We start from the raw sequence: 17,062 nt of genomic DNA on the forward strand, positions 1-17,062 counted from the left end.
AGGTACAGGGGGCATCACACCCCTGTCAAACTTGGCTCTACCAGGACTTTCCTGGTGGCGTCAAGATACAATAATACTTGCTGAATATGCCTGATCAGTATTATTATTTTATTTAAAGCACCAATAAGTCCAGGGAGCTGCATATAACAAAAGAGTTTAGGTACATAACAAAGAAAAAAAAAAGAACAATAAAGGTGAGTAAAGCAATGAAAGACTGATGCAGAGAGAGGATCCAGCATACGAGGGCTTACAATCTACAATCATCTAATGTGTATGTTGGCTGCACAACTCTCCTAGGCAGTTGTTGGAGCAGATAAGGATTGGGCAGCTGGATTTCAGCTAGCCCATTCTCTTGGTCTTGGGAGATAAGTCGCTGCCAAAGGAGTCTAGCAGCAGTTTTCTCCCCTCTCTGAATTGAGAACACATGCAGGCTTGGCTGAGCCAAGTGTACTTGTATATGCTGTGGTCCGGAGCCAGAGCTGTCAACAGAGCAAGATTTTCAGCCGACAGCTATCAAAGATGTATGGTAAGCCTCTCCTACCCCTAGATATTGGGATTATCTAACATTATAGCCCACTTCTGGGGTGATTTTACAAAACTGCCTTCATTCCCCCCACCTTATTTGTTTTATTCATTCTGATCCCTCTTCTTTTTTACCTCTTTTTCCTTTTTCTCTTCTTTCTATTCCTGGGCTAGCTCTTGTTCACTAAGCAACCTTCACTAGACTATTGTTCATTTAACCTTGCTATCTGGTAATTTAACTCCTTAGTGAATGCAAATACACTTTCTATGCAGCAGTCACTAAACATGCTTATTCTGATGCATTAGCCTTTTTATGGCACGGAGGAGTGGGGACTGGGCTGTCTAATGACAGCTGGGTTCCAGCTCTAATGGACAGAGCAAAGAAACTTTAGATCCCAGCCATTTACCCCTTTATATGTCACAGTCAGTGCAACCACAGCATGTAAGAGGCTGCCAGAGGGATGGGGATGCCTCTGCCGTCTATTGAACCTCGCAAAGCGATCATAGGGTGCCAATGGGTTGCTATGCTGAAAACAAGTCAGGGCATGGGCCAGAAGGGCAGGGGTGTAAGTTTGGGTAAATAAAATAAACTTATTCCGCAGCGCTTTCAGGTAATAATTACTTATTACCCCCCACCAAGCTGGGTTCTCATTTTACTGACCTCAGAAGGATGGAAGGCTGAGTCAACCTTGAGCCAGCTACCTGAATCAAGCAGGGATCGAACTTGCAGCCTTCAGGTCGTAGGCGAGAGCTTACACTCTGCACCACACAAGGCTCATGTAGTTGCACAGGGTTCCCCACAATAAGAAACTTACAGCAAAGGGGGCAGGAGGAGCTCATTTCCTGACAGGAGCTGTGCTGCCTTGTCTCTATGCCCAGTTAATTTAAAGGCACAGTACCATTATTTCAAATGAACAAGTAAAAAAGCAGTAAAATCATAAAAAGGACTCAGGTAAAGAAGTGTAGTCCCTCTACAATCACACCCAGAGGTTTGGCAATGGCCTCCCGGTCTGCTAACTATGGTGGGCTATGAGGCTCTGCCAAAGGCAAGGTACAATAGGCCAATTTAATATGCTGCAATACTGAAGTATAACCAATGTCATAAATGACATAATGACAACGGCCACCTAATAGTACAGATATTGTATTTTGCTTTCCTTATTATACAACGTTAAGATAGCTTTTCATTTTATTCTTTAAAACAAATAACTTTTGAAAATTAAAAAAAAAAAAAAACACCACTGAGGGATTTAATAAGCAACTTTAGAGGAAAAAAGTTGGGAATGTTTGTCTATGGCTATTTTGCACAAAAATTGGCATTTTTATTTTTATGTTGGGTCTTTCTTTAAAAAGTGAGCAGGTATTAATAGTGGGGACAAGGCCGCTGGCAGTCCATCAGAGACTAGCTTGTAGCGGACGTACACTTCAGATTGTGGCGGATTGATAGCCTGAAGATGCGGCAGATGTATTGACAGGCAATGACTTTCTTGTACATTTCTTGCACTTCACTCCAGTGCCATCTTTATGCAGGCCTGTGTATAAAATGCCGGTCTATGTAAATTTACCACCGTGTTTTTATTAGTCAGCTGTAACTGCAAAGTATCAGTGAAAAACTACAGTCATTTACTATCATCTAATGCTCTTTTTTACTAACACATAACTCATAAAACATGAACATCCCAATTAGTGTAAAATGCCTGCGGCACATAATAACACTGAGGACTCATTAAACATACATGAAAGCTTGGCAGAGTTTCTTAATCTCTATACAATTACTGCACTCCGACTTTGAATATTGTAGTAATCTCAGCCTCTTGTAACCCAGACCTATATCTTTACTTACACTAGATGAAGCTACTTTCAGTCAGCCATAATGGCTGCCATTGGGCTAAAATGTCTTTCAGCTGGTCAAGCACAGAACATTAAAGTCTGTATCTATACGTAAGACCTCTTTCACACGACCGGATGCGGTTTTACGCTTGGACGATTGCAGCTAAAAAACGTGTGAAAAAATACGCTGCTGCTGGAAATCCCTTGGTCGGAAGAAATCCTTAGAAGGATTGCTAATGCTTAAATAGAGCCAGTTATCTTCTTTTCTCAGCATTGGACGCAGCTAAACTTCTTCTCCCTCCCTTTTTTTCAGTTCCCACAGAAGTCTATGGGAGCTTCCTGCGTATCTCGTCAAAAGATAGGGCAAGACCTATCTTTTCACACGTCGTATAAAATCGGTCGTCGTTTTCAGTCACCAATGTTCTATTTTTTCCGGCCTAAAAATTGTTCATCTGAATGAATACATTGAAAACCAATGCTTCAGATGGTCGCGATTTTTTTGCCACAGCTACAATAGCTGCGTATATACGGTCGTGCGAATAAGGCGTACGGCTGCTTTCACACCAGCATTGGGGCTCCGTTCAAGGTTTCTATTTTTCTGCTTCGTTTTTGGAGGAGATCAACTAAAATAAAATGAGAAAAAAAACAATGTTATTTTTCCCATTGATTTTAATGGGATTTCAAAACAATTTGGGGGGGGGGGGGGCAGGGGGTGTTCAAAAACAGTTCTCTCGTGTTCCTTTAAGGTTTCCTATTTTTTCAATGGGAGAATAGTGCAGTCTGCAGCGTTATTTTTTTCGTCCAAAAAACTGAGAACCGGACAGGACGGAAGCAGACTGAAGCCTTTCCGTTTTTTTTTTTTTAAACTAATTGAAATTAATGAGGCAAAAAAAAAAGGATCAGTTTCAGTTTTTCTCCTCCAAAAACGGAGCAGAGAGATGGAATTCCTGAACTGACCCTAAGGCTGCATTCACACCGAGCCAATATACGTCGTTCTCATCTGCAGGGAGGGGGGGGAGGATGGAAGAGCCAAGAGCAGGAACTGAGCTCCTGCCCCCTCTCCGCCCCTCTGCACTATTTGCAATGAAAGGAGGCGGGACGGGGCTAAATTCTGAGAATTAGTCCCGTCCCCGTCCCGCCTCTCCCCATTGCAAATAGTGCAGAGGGGCGGAGAGCAGGCAGAGAGGGAGCGGGAGCTCAGTTCCTGCTCCTGGCTCTTCCATCCTCCCCCCCCCCCCCCCCGCAGATGAGGACGACGTATATCGGCTCGGCGTGAAAGAAAACCGAGCCGATATACGTTCGTGTGAATCCAGCCTAACACCGATGTGACAGCAACCTAACAATGTAACCCAAGCTTCCCCCTCTTTATTGAACCCACCCATAAACATACACATATGTACTTCAGAACTTTTGGAGGGGAATGATGCAACAGCACTGCCCAAACAGAGCAGTAGGGAGCACAGAAGCACTCTTGTCCTATGAAGCTGCATTCGCCTGGGGCCTGGAATGCAGACATGAGGGCCACACTACAGGCTCCAAGGTCATATGCGCCCCCTGGCTGCCAGGCGTCATTGTTCTAGACATAATGACCCCTCTCCTATACTTTTTTGTTATTGGTTACTGCTGAGCTATGAATACATAATCTATTTACTTACATCAATACCTGTCAGCGTTGGAGCTCAATACCAGCTATCAGTATCTGAAGCAAGCCAGAACTTGTGAGGAGCAAATGTTTGAAGAGAACATGTGTTCATCAAAGCAATATTTTCATGTTAAACAAGACATTTAAGAAGTCATGAATGCAATTACTACAGGGTGTTGATCCGCAAGATCTGGCACTGCGCAGCCCTTGACTTACTGCCAGTTCAAAGTTCTCATGCTGCTGATATGACATGAAGGAAATGCCTGCGATCGCCAGGAACTCAGTTGGAGGTAAACGAGGACTGTTACAATCTGTTGTATCTAAAATGTATAGGTGGTAAGAGATTGCCACCATTACTAGCACCTTTGCATATTGAGAACTTTCTCCTTTTGAAGGAGAACATTATATTTGTGTGTACATGATATATATAGTGTTTTCCCGATAATAAGCCTTACCCTGATTTTTTGGGGGTGGGGTGTCTTGAAATATAAGCCCTCCCTCCAAAATAAGGCCTAGCTACACTAGATTAAAAACCCCAGCAATACTCACCTAGCCGGCCGCATCTGGTTCCCTTGCGCTGGTCTCCGGCAGACTGCAGTGTAATCCTCCACAGTGACAGCATTCTCTTCTTGGTAACTGGGCTTTGAATACCCCGCCTCCAGCAAGCAAGTACTGTGATTGGATCACAAACGCTGCTGGCTCAGCCAATCAGACCCGGTGCTCGATCAATCACAGCCACTCAGTGAATGACATCACTGAATGGTTGTGATTGATTCATTGAGTGCTGGCTCTGAGGAATTGCTGCTAATGGAGGATCTAAAGGTTATTGCAAGGGTTCACATTTTCTCCCTGCAAAAATCGCGGCGTACTCTGTTAGCCAAAAAAAAATCTATGTGATGATAAATGGTCTTGTATAAAAAAAAGACAAAATTATTACAGTGTTGATACCTTTATCGGAAATCAGTGTAACTTTCATTTGCAATCTAGACAAGTCCATTGACTTTTAGGAGGTTTCAAGGCAGTGTGGGGCTTGCGCAAACCGCAATTAATGTACTGCAGCTGGATGACATCCTATTCATAGGGACAGGTCTTGCTGGTTATTCTACCTCCAGCGGCGTGTCTTGTGAGGGAGGAGGTGTACCCTAATTTAGCGTACCTGGCGGGAAAATCCTGTTGTCCCCTCCACCATTTTACTTTCAAATCTTACTATAAAAGAACCCACTCTATGTACTCCCTGACATTTAGGCCACTCACACACAGCTGTTTTTACAGCATTTAGCGTGGCGTTCCAAAAGCTGTAAAACACCTCCATTGACTTCAATGGGGCTTTTCAGACGAGCGTTCGAACAGCTGCCATTTTCGAACACTGTCTGCTCTGTGTTAGTGTGTTTCAGCACTTTTAAACACGGCTCATCACCCATTGTAAACACCATTCGAAAATTCCTTAAAGCATGACATTTTAAAAGACGGTGTGTGTGAGAGTGACTTAAGTTTTATAAAGAAGGCAAAGTGGAATTTGGCCGTCCCCAGCCGGCGACCGTGCGTACCTTGTACTTTCTGCATCACGGATGACCGCGGTGGCTCGCCGTTGGTCATGCACAGTAGAGATTTTTTTTTAAATCTTTCTTTTTCAATTGTGGATGGGCCACGGGCAGGATGGCTTCCTTTGATTTAATGGAAGCCGTCTAAGCGGAATTCGCAGAAAAATAGAACATGCTGCGATTCTAATGCTGCTTGCCGAAATCACAATCGCTATCTGCTCAGATGAGCGGATATGCAAATGTTCTGTTCTTGTAATGTGTACAGAATACCGCGGATTGTCCGGGCTCGTGACGATCGCGGATTTCTCAATTCAAATCTGGTCGACCTCACTGTGACTTTCTTCTGTCCAGTTTTTTAACATTTTTATTTGTTGTTTTGTTGCTGTCTGACTTGAAATAATAAAGAAAAAATTGGATTTCTGCACCATTTACTTGGATTTACTTCAGGTTACTCTGAGTTTTAGAGGGGTCCCACCCCACAGCGGACTCCTCTACAAAGTAAGTTTATTTTCCATTCATTAAAGGGGTTGTCATTTAAAAAAAAAATTCTATGCTTATCTATTCCTCCAGTCTGCTTCTCCCAGCCGATCTTCTCCTGTCTCCTGCAGTCCCGGGGAAGTCACCTCACCTCTAGCTGCCTGATTCTTCTTCTTCCAGTGACGAAGTGTGCATTCTCTTCAGTCTTCTTCCTGCCGGCCAATATACACTACATCACTAGTGACGTGGCGTTTATAGCCTCGCGGGGAGAGCCGATCTATTGCAGAGACTGCACATACACGAGGTCTCGCTGCAATAGTATATGAACTCTCGCGTGCATGTACAGCCTCAGTAATAGATCAACATTCTTTGCTAGGCAATGAACGTTACGTCACTCTTAATGTAACCTACACTGACCTGCCGGAAGAAGAATGCCGAGAAAGAGCACTCTATCAAAAAAAGAAGAGGATCCAGCCGCCTCGTGGTGAGGGACTGGAGAAGATTCTCAGGGAGAAGATGCGGTAAGGAGTTTGCCTGGGGAGGAATAGGTGAGTATTGATTTTTTTATCATGAGAAAATACCTATACCAGGGGCGTACCTTAAGGCTCTGGGGCCCGGGTGCAAAAGTTTAACTCAGCCCCCCCCCCCCCTCCCTGTACCCATACCTAGATCGTGCTACATACACGATCTACCCCTTGATGTAATCTTTCCAAACATGACGAATTTCCTGCATCACATGAAAATTTGTTTGTAGCCCCACAGGCCACTCTCACACGCACACTGCTTTTTCCCTCTATTAGCGTGGCATCCAGAGCGCCGTACTAACCGCAGTACAACATTATCATTGATTTTAATGGGGTTACTCAAACTTGCACTCAAACGTGGTGTTCCTAACGCCGCAATTTTCGAGAGCTGTCTATTTGATTTTTGCATTTTTGTGTTTTTTAAACGCACCTCATCACCCATAACAGTGGTTTAGGAATTAGGAAGCGCTGTCATACTCTGTACCATGCGTTCAAAAACGCTGCTCGAAATTTTGGTAAAAATGCCACGATTTCAAACTGTGTTTTCTGAACGCACGTGTGGGAGTGGCCTTATTTGTACTTTAGAACCACAATTCAGAAAAACACATAAAAAACCTGCATGTGGTATTTAAAGACCACGTATGTTATTAAGAAGTTGCATAAACTACTAAAAACTGACTGTTTTTGATACGTTTGTGTGTAAAGTGTAAAATTATATACAGTAAATACAGGGAGATAACTTATATCAGCCGTAGATAGACGGACAGATAGATATAATATAGAGAGAGATAGATAGGAGATGGATAGATAGATAGATGGATAGATATGAGATAGATAGATAGATAGATATGAGATAGATAGATAGATATGAGATAGATAGATAGATATGAGATACATAGATAGATAGATAGATATGAGATAGATAGATAGATAGATAGATAGATAGATAGATAGATAGATAGATAGATATGAGAGAGATGATAGCTAGACAGATAGAGATACACAGACATATATACATACACACACACACACATATATATATATATATATACACATACCCCAGGGCCCGGACCATTTCTCCGTGTGATAGCAGCAGGACAGGCAGATGCAGCAGCTGCTGTCCAGCAAGAGGCAGACCATGATGACATCATCACTGTGCTCAACCCCCTGCCGGCCAATGTGGCTGCCTCCCTCCTGCTCTTTTCAGCTTCCTCTCAGGCTAGCTGCACTGTCTGCTGCATGATCGGTGTGGTGTTGCAGGCAGAGTGACCAGCTGGTAATGCACTGAATGTGCATATGTATATAGCAGAGAGCAGCCTCTGGGCCCCCTCAGCACAGCGACCCGGACACTACTGCGACCCCTGAAGGTACGCCTATGCCTTTAACCATTCGCCTAGATCGTGGGAATTTTATTTCCTTTTGTTCTGTTTTATACCACTGAGGTGTTTCCTATATCCTGGGATTCCACCTGCGACGCTCTTCCCATGTGTTGAAGACTTCTTCAGGGATTTGGTACTCTGGACATATATCAAGCCGACTTGGATGTCCACACCAGGTGATTCCTCTTCTAATCCATTAATCTACTATTGTTTGGAGTGCTATCCATATATTGACCCCTACACGGCATACGGTTTTGCAAAAAAAAAAAGTAAGAACTGCATTTCTTCAAGATACAATAATTAGGTTTTAGTAAAGAAATAGGGAAAAGAAGATTATAAATAAGATGTGCAAGACATTATCTTAAAGGACGTATCCAAGAATAAATGACTGCTTCTAGGCTTACTACAAAGTTTAAGATATTCTTTTTATTGGAACTGAGTTTACCAATACCCATCTGTTCCCACGCAAACACTGCCTGCCAACATGCCAACCTTGTAATGTTACCTCACATAACTGGAGTGAGTGTAAAGAATGCCTGCCAATGGGGGTGGGGAGGGGGGGGGGGTATGACGGGGACATGGCTTTGTGAAAATGTAGAAGAGGGCTTCAGAAGAAATGCTGGTCTTTGGTAAGTACTATACAAACATCATTTGCACTGATTCCCTGTAGACAGATTTAGGTGGTTGGCCAGGTTCTTCCTTTCATGTATATTCACATGTAGCTGATTTGGGGTGGATTTTGGTGCAGATCTTCAGCAGATTTCCCCCCTTCATTATACATTTTCCTGCACATGAAAAACGTGAGTTAAAATCACATGCGTAGAGATGCAAAACACATCGCAGTCACACTGAAAATCACAGGTTTAAGGATACTATATTGGTCCGGGTTTCTCGGACTAACAGCAGTTCCCCTCGCAGTCTAGCCCTCAGCTTCCCCCTCGCCATCATCCTGGTCACTGACCGGATGCACTTCAACAACCTCTGTATATTTTCGGGTAGAGAACGTTCTCTCTGTCATCTTCCTAAGGTCGACTTCACCTGGGCGATAAAATCGCAACGTGAGAGTGAGTGAAGAAGCAGATTATGAGACCAATGATTTTGAATGGTTTCTTTCACATTTGCGATGTTTTCACTGATGCGATGTTGCAAGGGAAAAAAAATGTGGCATGTCCTATCTTTCTCCGTTTTGCTTTTTTTAAAATCTCGTATGCTTCCCTATGGAGCCTCCTTTCTGTCGCACCGCAACGTACAAACTTGTATTTTTTATGTGATGCGTTTTTAACATTAGAAACTTCTATTGTCTGTCGCGAGAAAAACGTATCGCATGAGTGAAAACATCGCAAATGGAATGAAACCACTGAAAATAATTTTTTTTCATAATTCTGCGTTTTCACTCAGTGTCGCATCGCATGATTTTATCGCATGTGTGAAGGTGCCCTTAGAAGAGGCGCAGTCTCTAATGCTGGCAGCTGCCAGGCCGGGCATTGTGCATATAATCCGGGTATCATGCAAATTAAATGGACACTAAGACTAGTTTCACACAGAGATTGTGATTTTGCTGCGAGAAAATGTGATGCCTGTGATTGGTTCATCGAGCGCTGCAGTTATTGGCTGAGCTGCGGCACTAGAGAACCAATCAGAGCAATCGTTTGCAGCAGGCAGGGTTTACAAACCCCTATTACCAGCAAGTGATCTTCTGTTGGCGGCTGAGAACTGCAAGGAAGCCTGATGGAAATGAGGAGACTAGCGGGAGGGACCCGGACGGCGCCTATTTTTTCATGTAGTGTAGCTAGGGCTTGTTTTCCGGGTAGGGCTTATATTTCAAGCCTCCCCCCTCCCTTTTTCAAAAATCCGTGTAGGGCTTAATTCAGGGGTAGGGCATATTTTAGGGGAAACACTGTATGTACTGGCAATCATTCAAATATGACTGCCTGTTCACACTGAGCAAGAAGTCACTGACTAGTCACTTCAGTGAGCAGAAATGAAGCAACTAGTGGCTAATGAGTGATTTTCTGCTTAGTAGTCGGTCGGGTCCGACATTTACACAGGACAGCTATTGGTCAAAATTGCTTGTGAGTGATTTTTCAGGCGATGGTTAGGCGCTGTATAACCATCCTTAGGCCTCCTTCATACGGGCAGCAAAGTTGTGCGATTTTCTCGCATTGCGACAATGCTACAAATCACATGTATGTGAAACCCATGCTTTCCTATGGGTTCCTTTACATTTGCGATATTTTGCAGCATACGGCATTATGAGTCAAAATCCTATTGTAAAAGCCCTAAAATAAACCCTATCTGTAGAAAAAAAAAAAAAAAAAAACATACATCACCTAAATGCGCTGTTAGCTCTGGTGCGTCTTCTCCCCGGTTCTCGACACTGGTCTTCAGCATCTGTTCTGGCTGGGGATTTAGAAATCCCAGTCTCTGGGAGGCGCTGCCTCTGATTGGCTGAGAGCCATGGCTCAGCCAATCAGAGCCAGCACTCAATGAATTAATCACAGCGCTCAGCCAATCAGTGACAGCACTTCCCGGAGGCTGGGATTTTCCAATTCCCGGCCAGAAGAGATGCTGAAGACAAGTGCCTGGGAGAAGATGCACTGTAGCCGGACAGCGCTTCTTAGCTGATGTATCCTTTTTTTTCGGTAGCTAGGGCTTATTTTCAGGGTAGGGCGTTTATGTGTAGCACCACTTGCACGGATTACCGATGTGATATCACTGTGATTTTCTCTCAATTATATCATGTCGCCCGTGTGAAGGAGGCCTTGGACTTTCTTGCTAGAAGAGTGGCAGACTCTTTTATCTCAGCATGAATCCCTCCGATCCCTTAGGTCTCCGGTCCATGGGCGATATTTCATTGCGTTATCCGCGGCGATAATCCGCACGCGCGTAATGCATGAAATGCTTCCCATAGGATAACTATGGAAAGTGCAGCCTGATGTACGCGAGCGGAAATCTGCCGCGATTTTACGCTCACGCATTAAAAACCCCAACATGCCACAATTTTCCGCGGTGAACCTATCATAATGAAACCTATCATTGCAGAAAATCGCGGTGACTTTAGTGCTGTCTCGCGGCGGAAATCTGCTGTGTTAAAATGCAACACCCGTGGACAGGCGACCTTAGGCTAATTTCACAGGGGCGAGCGTGATATTGAACGCGGTTGTGCACGTGCGATGTCCCCACGGATGAGAGGCGTTTTTGTGTCAAAACCGCTCCCCATCATTTCGGGGAAGAAGTGATCCTCCGGTGCGGCTGAAGATTGGCAAGTGTTTTCCATTGTTTTCAATGGGAAACCTCGCAGCGCACTCATGTGCACCTTGCACAGCGTGCAATGTTTTTCCCGGCACCATTGAATACAATGAGCGAGGCGTTCTGAGGGGACAGCCAAGGATAGGACATGCCGTGATTTATTTACGCACTGCGATGCGGGAAAAAAATGTCACTAATATAAATGACCCCATTCAAAAGAATGCGGTTCATATTCGTGAGATTTTTGTGTGTTGCAATGCACAAATCTTGCACAATTTTCTTGACCACGTAAAAGCGGCATTAGGCTGCATGCACTCTTTTGAATGGAGTCATACACATGAGCGATGCTACGAGGTGAAAAATTGCTGCATGTCCTATTTTTTTGTGTCCCATCGGAACGCATCGCCCATAGTTGTCAATGGGACAAACACATTGCACGTGTTTGATGCGCACGCAAGTGCAGTGCGATGTTGCCCAATGAAATCAATGATCAACGATCCTCTGACAGACGTGAAACAAGCGCTGAAGGTTTGCAATTTCACTGAAGTGATGCGTGGCGTTTTTGTATGAAAAATGCATCACATCTACGGGTAAACCGCACATTGACAAGCGCGATATCAGGCTGCGTTTCACGCGCACACCCATGTGAAGGTAGCCTTAGGCTGTATTCGCGCAAATGTATTTGTGCAACATACTGAGCGTGTAAAAATTTGTGTGCCCAATACGCTGTGAATAGAACCCATTGATTTCAATGGGGTTGCTCACATTAGCATTTGTCCCCATCTCCTCCACCTCATATACACACACATACACACCAACACATATATACATACCCCAGACCACTTCTCTGTGTGATAGCAGAAGGAACGGAAGCCACCATCCAGCAGGAGCAGCACGATGATGACATCATCACTGTGCTCATGCAGCTGTTCTTCTCTGCTTCCTCTCAGGCTGTCTGCACTGTCAGCTGCGTGATTGCTGCGATGCTGCAGACAGAGCCACCAGCCAGTAATACACTGAATGTGCATATGTATATGCGGAGGACGGCCTCTGAGACCCTCGTCGCCATTACAACCCCTGACGGTACGCCTATGCCGCTCACCTCTCTGCTCTGCACCGCTCGTCCTCTGTACTGCTCACCCTGTGTACCACTCGCATCTCTGCACCAATCGTCCTCTGCACTGCTCACCCTGTCTACCACTCACCTCTCTGCACTGCTCACCCTGTGTACCTCTTACCTCTCTGCATTGCTCGTCCTCTGTACCGCACACCCTGTGTACCACTCACCTCTTGGCACTGCTTGCCCTATGTACCACTCACCTCTCTGCACCGCTCACCCTCTGTACCGCTAACCGCTTGTCCTCTCACCACTGGTGTACCATCAGGGGTTGCGATGGCGACCCAGCCCCTGCATTGAGGGGGCCGCCCTCCGCCATATACAAATGCATATAGAGGGCATTACCGGCTGGTCTCACAGCCAGTCGCGTGATTGCTGTGGTGCAGCTGACAGAGAGAGCCAGAGAGCAGCAGAGAGGAAGAGTAGGAGGGAGGAGAGGAACAGGCAGGCAGACACACACATGGTAAGGCATGGACTAGAGCAACTTGATGATGATGTCATCTCCCTGCGCTCCTGCAGTGCACGGCGTCTTGTGCCTGCTGGTCTCCTCACACAGACAGATAGATAGATAGACATGAGATAGAGAAGTGGTCCAGGGTATCTATCTATCTATCTCATATCTATCCATCTCATATCTATAATCTAACTCATATCTATCTATCCCATATCTCTCTATCTTCTATCTATCTAATATTTATCTATCTCATAACTATCATCTATCTTATATCATATCTCTCCATCTTTCTCATATGTATATATACTGTTATATCCATCTGTCATCTATCTCATATCTATCTATTTCATATCTATCTTTTATCTATCTCTCTTTCATTATCATATCTATATATGTTATATCTATCTATCTAATACTTATCTATCTTTCTCATATCTAAATGTTATATCCATCTTCATATCTACGGCTCCTATAAGTATATATCTCCCTGTATATACTGCATATAATTGCACACTTCACACACAATTAAACACCCTAAAGCCACTCTCACACACGTGCGTTCAGAAAACGCAGCTTGAAATCGTGGCATTTTTACCGCAATTTCGAGCGGCATTTTTGAACGCATGGTACAGCGTTCGATAGTGCTTTTTTAATGTACCCCATCATTGTGTTGGGTGAGGAGGTGTGTAAAAAAATAAATAAAAACGTGAAAATAGAACAGACAGCTCTCGGAAATTGCGGCATCAGGAACACGAGTTACCCCATTAAAATCAATGGGAGCGTTGTACTGCGGTTAGTACGGCTCTCGTGATGCCGCTAATAGCGGTAACAAGCGGTGTGTGTGTGAGAGAGGCCTAAAGGGCTACAAACAAATTTTCATGTAGTGCAGGAGATGCGTCATATTTACGAAGATTATGCCAAGGGGCAGATCATGTATGGAAATTTGTTTTGCAGCTGTATGCAGCACGATCTAGGTATGGGTACAGGGGGGGGGGGGGGGGGGGGTTGAGGCCCCGAGCTGAACTTTTGCATCCAGGCCCCTGAGCCTTTAGCTACGCCCTTACCTCTTACCCCTCGCGCTGCTTAGCAACGGTTCTCTCTCCTTAGCAGCGCTCATAGACTTAACATGGGAACTTTGGGCTGCCCTCACAGGTCCCTCGATGTGCCACAGTCACTAATCGCATGACCTACATCATCCACTTAAGGTCAAGCAAAGAGGTCAAAGTGTAATATAAATACAGGAAACCGCCTGCAGGCTTATTTATATTAGATTGCCCATTGAAATCAATGGGAGCACGCTTACATGGTTTTTTTTCGCGCACGCAAATATGCACAAAAAATACAGTAAAACTTATGCTTGTGTGAAGCCGGTCTAAGGGTGTGTTCACACAGGTGAGGGGGACACGGGAGCTCTGTCTGATAGCGATATGGACGGCACCCCTGTTTATTCACATGAGCAATTTTTCGCTCGCAGCACTGCAGGAAAATCGCTGCATGTCCTATTTTTGGGAGATCCCATTATGTCCTTTGGGATTTAAAAAAAAAAAATTAAAAAAAAAAAAAAAAATATATATATATATATATATACACACTGTATATGGGTGAAATTTTTACCATTGACAACTACTGGAAACACTCGCAATGCTTTTTTTTCACGCAGATAAAAAACGCGCGTTCATATAGGTGATATTTTTTTGTTTTTTTTAAGGAACACATTGCCCTCGCATCCAGAATCGCAGTTTTACAAGTGTGATATCCGTCCCGGTTCGTTAGACCAGCATTGCACTCCGCCACGTGAACACATGCTGAGCGCGCCTTCACACAGGCGGGAAAAACGTGCGATTTTTGTGAGACGGAGTGAAATTGAGATTTTGGCACTATTTTCGTGCGGCGATATCACGATCGCCAGTGTGCAGGGGCCGTAAGTCACACAGTGGGGTTCAGTTGTGGTAAAAGACGCCCCAAAAACTGCACTGGTGAACCCCCAAGTGTTTTTACTATGTTTGTAGTAACATGTGGCAAAAAAAATGCAGATAGTTTTTCTAATGCACCTTTTGGTGCGGTTTTTCTTGTGACTGAGCGGCCCGTGTGACTGAAGCCGGAGGAGCAGGATTTCCCCGGGATGACATCTCTGGTCCTCCGGGCGGCCGGCAGCTCATGTCGTCAGGATACGCTGCATGGAGGACATGATGTCTGCCAGGCATCACCTTACACTGTAGTACTGCCTGCATCCTGACCTTGAGGACCGGCGCTGCTCACGCTCCCCCCGCGCCCGCCATCTACAGCCCATAGTAACAGAGCGCCGAGCGGTCACCTTTATGTGTCAATGAGAGGCGTGGCCGGCGAGGGGGTGTGTCGCGCATGCGCCGTACGCTCCATGAGGACGCTGCCTCCGTAGGGACCGCTCTGATTAGCCCATTGCCGTGGTGAGAGCGGACCGCGCCGGGCTGTGTAGGCTGAGGTGAGTGCTGCTGCCACGGGGACACGTGTGCGGGGCGCCCTCTGTGCCGCCTCGTGGAGGGGGGCGGCTGGCTGGTGGAGCCACGTGTGCCGCTTATCCTATGGGGATGTCTATCACACGGCCATTAACCCTTCCCATGCCGCTCTGTGCATGGTGTGACCTGGGGGCACCGCATGCTGGTCGGTCAGCAGCATGGATTAACCCTTGTGTTACCCCTGCTGGGCTGGAGCAGTCCGAGGTGATGCAATGTGCTTGTCCCTGCTGGGCTACAGGGGGCCGCCACTGATGAGCCACCAGCTTGTCGGCTGTAACTCTTTCCCTGCTGCTCTGATACTCTTTACCCTTATTAAGCTGCTTTCACATGTGTTGGGGTCTGTGTTTGGGAGCTGGAAAAGGGGACCCTTGGCGAACGGATCCGTCTTATGACCTGCGGACCCCGTTGCCTATAATGGGGTCCGTTCGCTCACGGCTGTCCAGCATATTTAGTGCTGGATCTGCGGCGGTCCCAGCGCCGATCTGACGGGGGCTTTTAGTTGTTGTGTTGGATTTAATATATTGTATAACCTAAGGAATTTGTGTCCGCGCCGCGTTCCGTACAGCACAAGCCAGGTGCTGGATCGTAAGGCGGAGGTCACATCGGCGCAGGAATCCGGCACAAAATACCACAAGAAATGGCGCTGCGTGTAGTGTGTTTTTTTTTTTCCTTCCGGTAAACCACTGGCCAACTGAACGGACCCCGTTACAGTCAGTGGGGTGTGTTCGGCGCTGTTCGGTTCCATCATAAAACGGATCCATCCGGCCGCGGGGGTTCCCCTTTCCTTCTCCCAGACCGCTGTGGCAGAAGTGAGAGCAGCCTAGGACGGTCCCCGTAGAGGGCTGCTCAGATGCTTCCTGCGGCTGCCTGCACACGACCGTATGCGTATTCTGTTCCGTAAATACGCCGCATAATTGCAGGTCAGACTGCGCTGATACCTCGCATGTTTCTGCTGATCAGCAATTTTTCTCCCCATGTGTAAGTGTGCAGCGTATTTGTGAATGTAGCTAAAAAAAAGCGCACAATATCCACTTGACTTTGTAATTTCGCATTGATTGCGCGGTTTTTGCGTATTTGCTCACGCCCATTGACGAGTAGGCTGTTATGGTGCGTAATCAGCAAGATAGGACATGCTTCGGTTTTTAGTCGCGTGACCGAGTCACATGTGCTCTACGCAGCTGTGGTTGACCCCTTTGAAATCAATGGGCTGTTCACTCCGTATTCCGCTCACGTGAAGGGGCTGTTGGGGCTTATTCACACAAACGCACTCGCGCTTCATATTACACATGGGAAATGTGCTCCCGTAGTACGCAGTGAATAGATCCCTTTGATTTCAATAGGTTCATTCATATGAGCGTGTTTTCTGAGCTTTGCACAAAAAAATTTACAATATGTTCTATTTTTGTGTATTGCGCATGAAAATGGCACATATCAATCTAAGCCTGGTTGCCTATTGAGAGCGCTTGTGATTTGTTGCGCATGTAAAAAATGTGCGCAAAACCACAACGCCCATTGCGTAAATAGGCTTGCGCCTGCGGGATGCTGGCCTTTATCTGACAATTCCTCCAGTCTCTGTTCTATGAATGGAGTAGGCGGCACACGTTACCCTGTAGCAGACCCTCCGCAGAGGTTGAGCCCCTGGTGGAGGATCCGCTGGGCCGGATGCCCACAGCACAACCTCATTCACACCATTGTGTATAGACACTCAGCTGCTTGTCAAAAAGAACATTTCTATTAGCTGACAGCAAGCAGAGAGCTTGAAAATGGTGAGGACTCCAAACAAAGTATGCTAGAGAGCTGCCTCCAGGCTCGTTCACAAGGGCGAATTTACA

At 45.7% G+C, this 17,062-nt stretch overlaps 1 protein-coding gene across 3 annotated transcripts in view; it reads left to right on the forward strand.

Moving 5' to 3' along the window:
* Positions 1-506: 506 nt before the first annotated feature.
* Positions 507-17,062, forward strand: part of SLC16A1 (solute carrier family 16 member 1) — a 47,755-nt gene continuing 31,199 nt past the window's right edge. Inside the window, exon 1 of one of the 3 annotated variants that reach the window (XM_066600059.1) lies at positions 507-526. The gene's annotated coding sequence lies outside the window, so the exon portion shown is untranslated. Of the gene's footprint in view, positions 527-15,109; positions 15,197-15,404; positions 15,435-17,062 lie in introns of those variants that run through there. The other 2 variants (XM_066600053.1, XM_066600058.1) reach the window with 2 other exon arrangements.

Source organism: Eleutherodactylus coqui, chromosome 4, assembly GCF_035609145.1.
Source record: "Eleutherodactylus coqui strain aEleCoq1 chromosome 4, aEleCoq1.hap1, whole genome shotgun sequence".
NCBI classification, from domain to species: domain Eukaryota; kingdom Metazoa; phylum Chordata; class Amphibia; order Anura; family Eleutherodactylidae; genus Eleutherodactylus; species Eleutherodactylus coqui.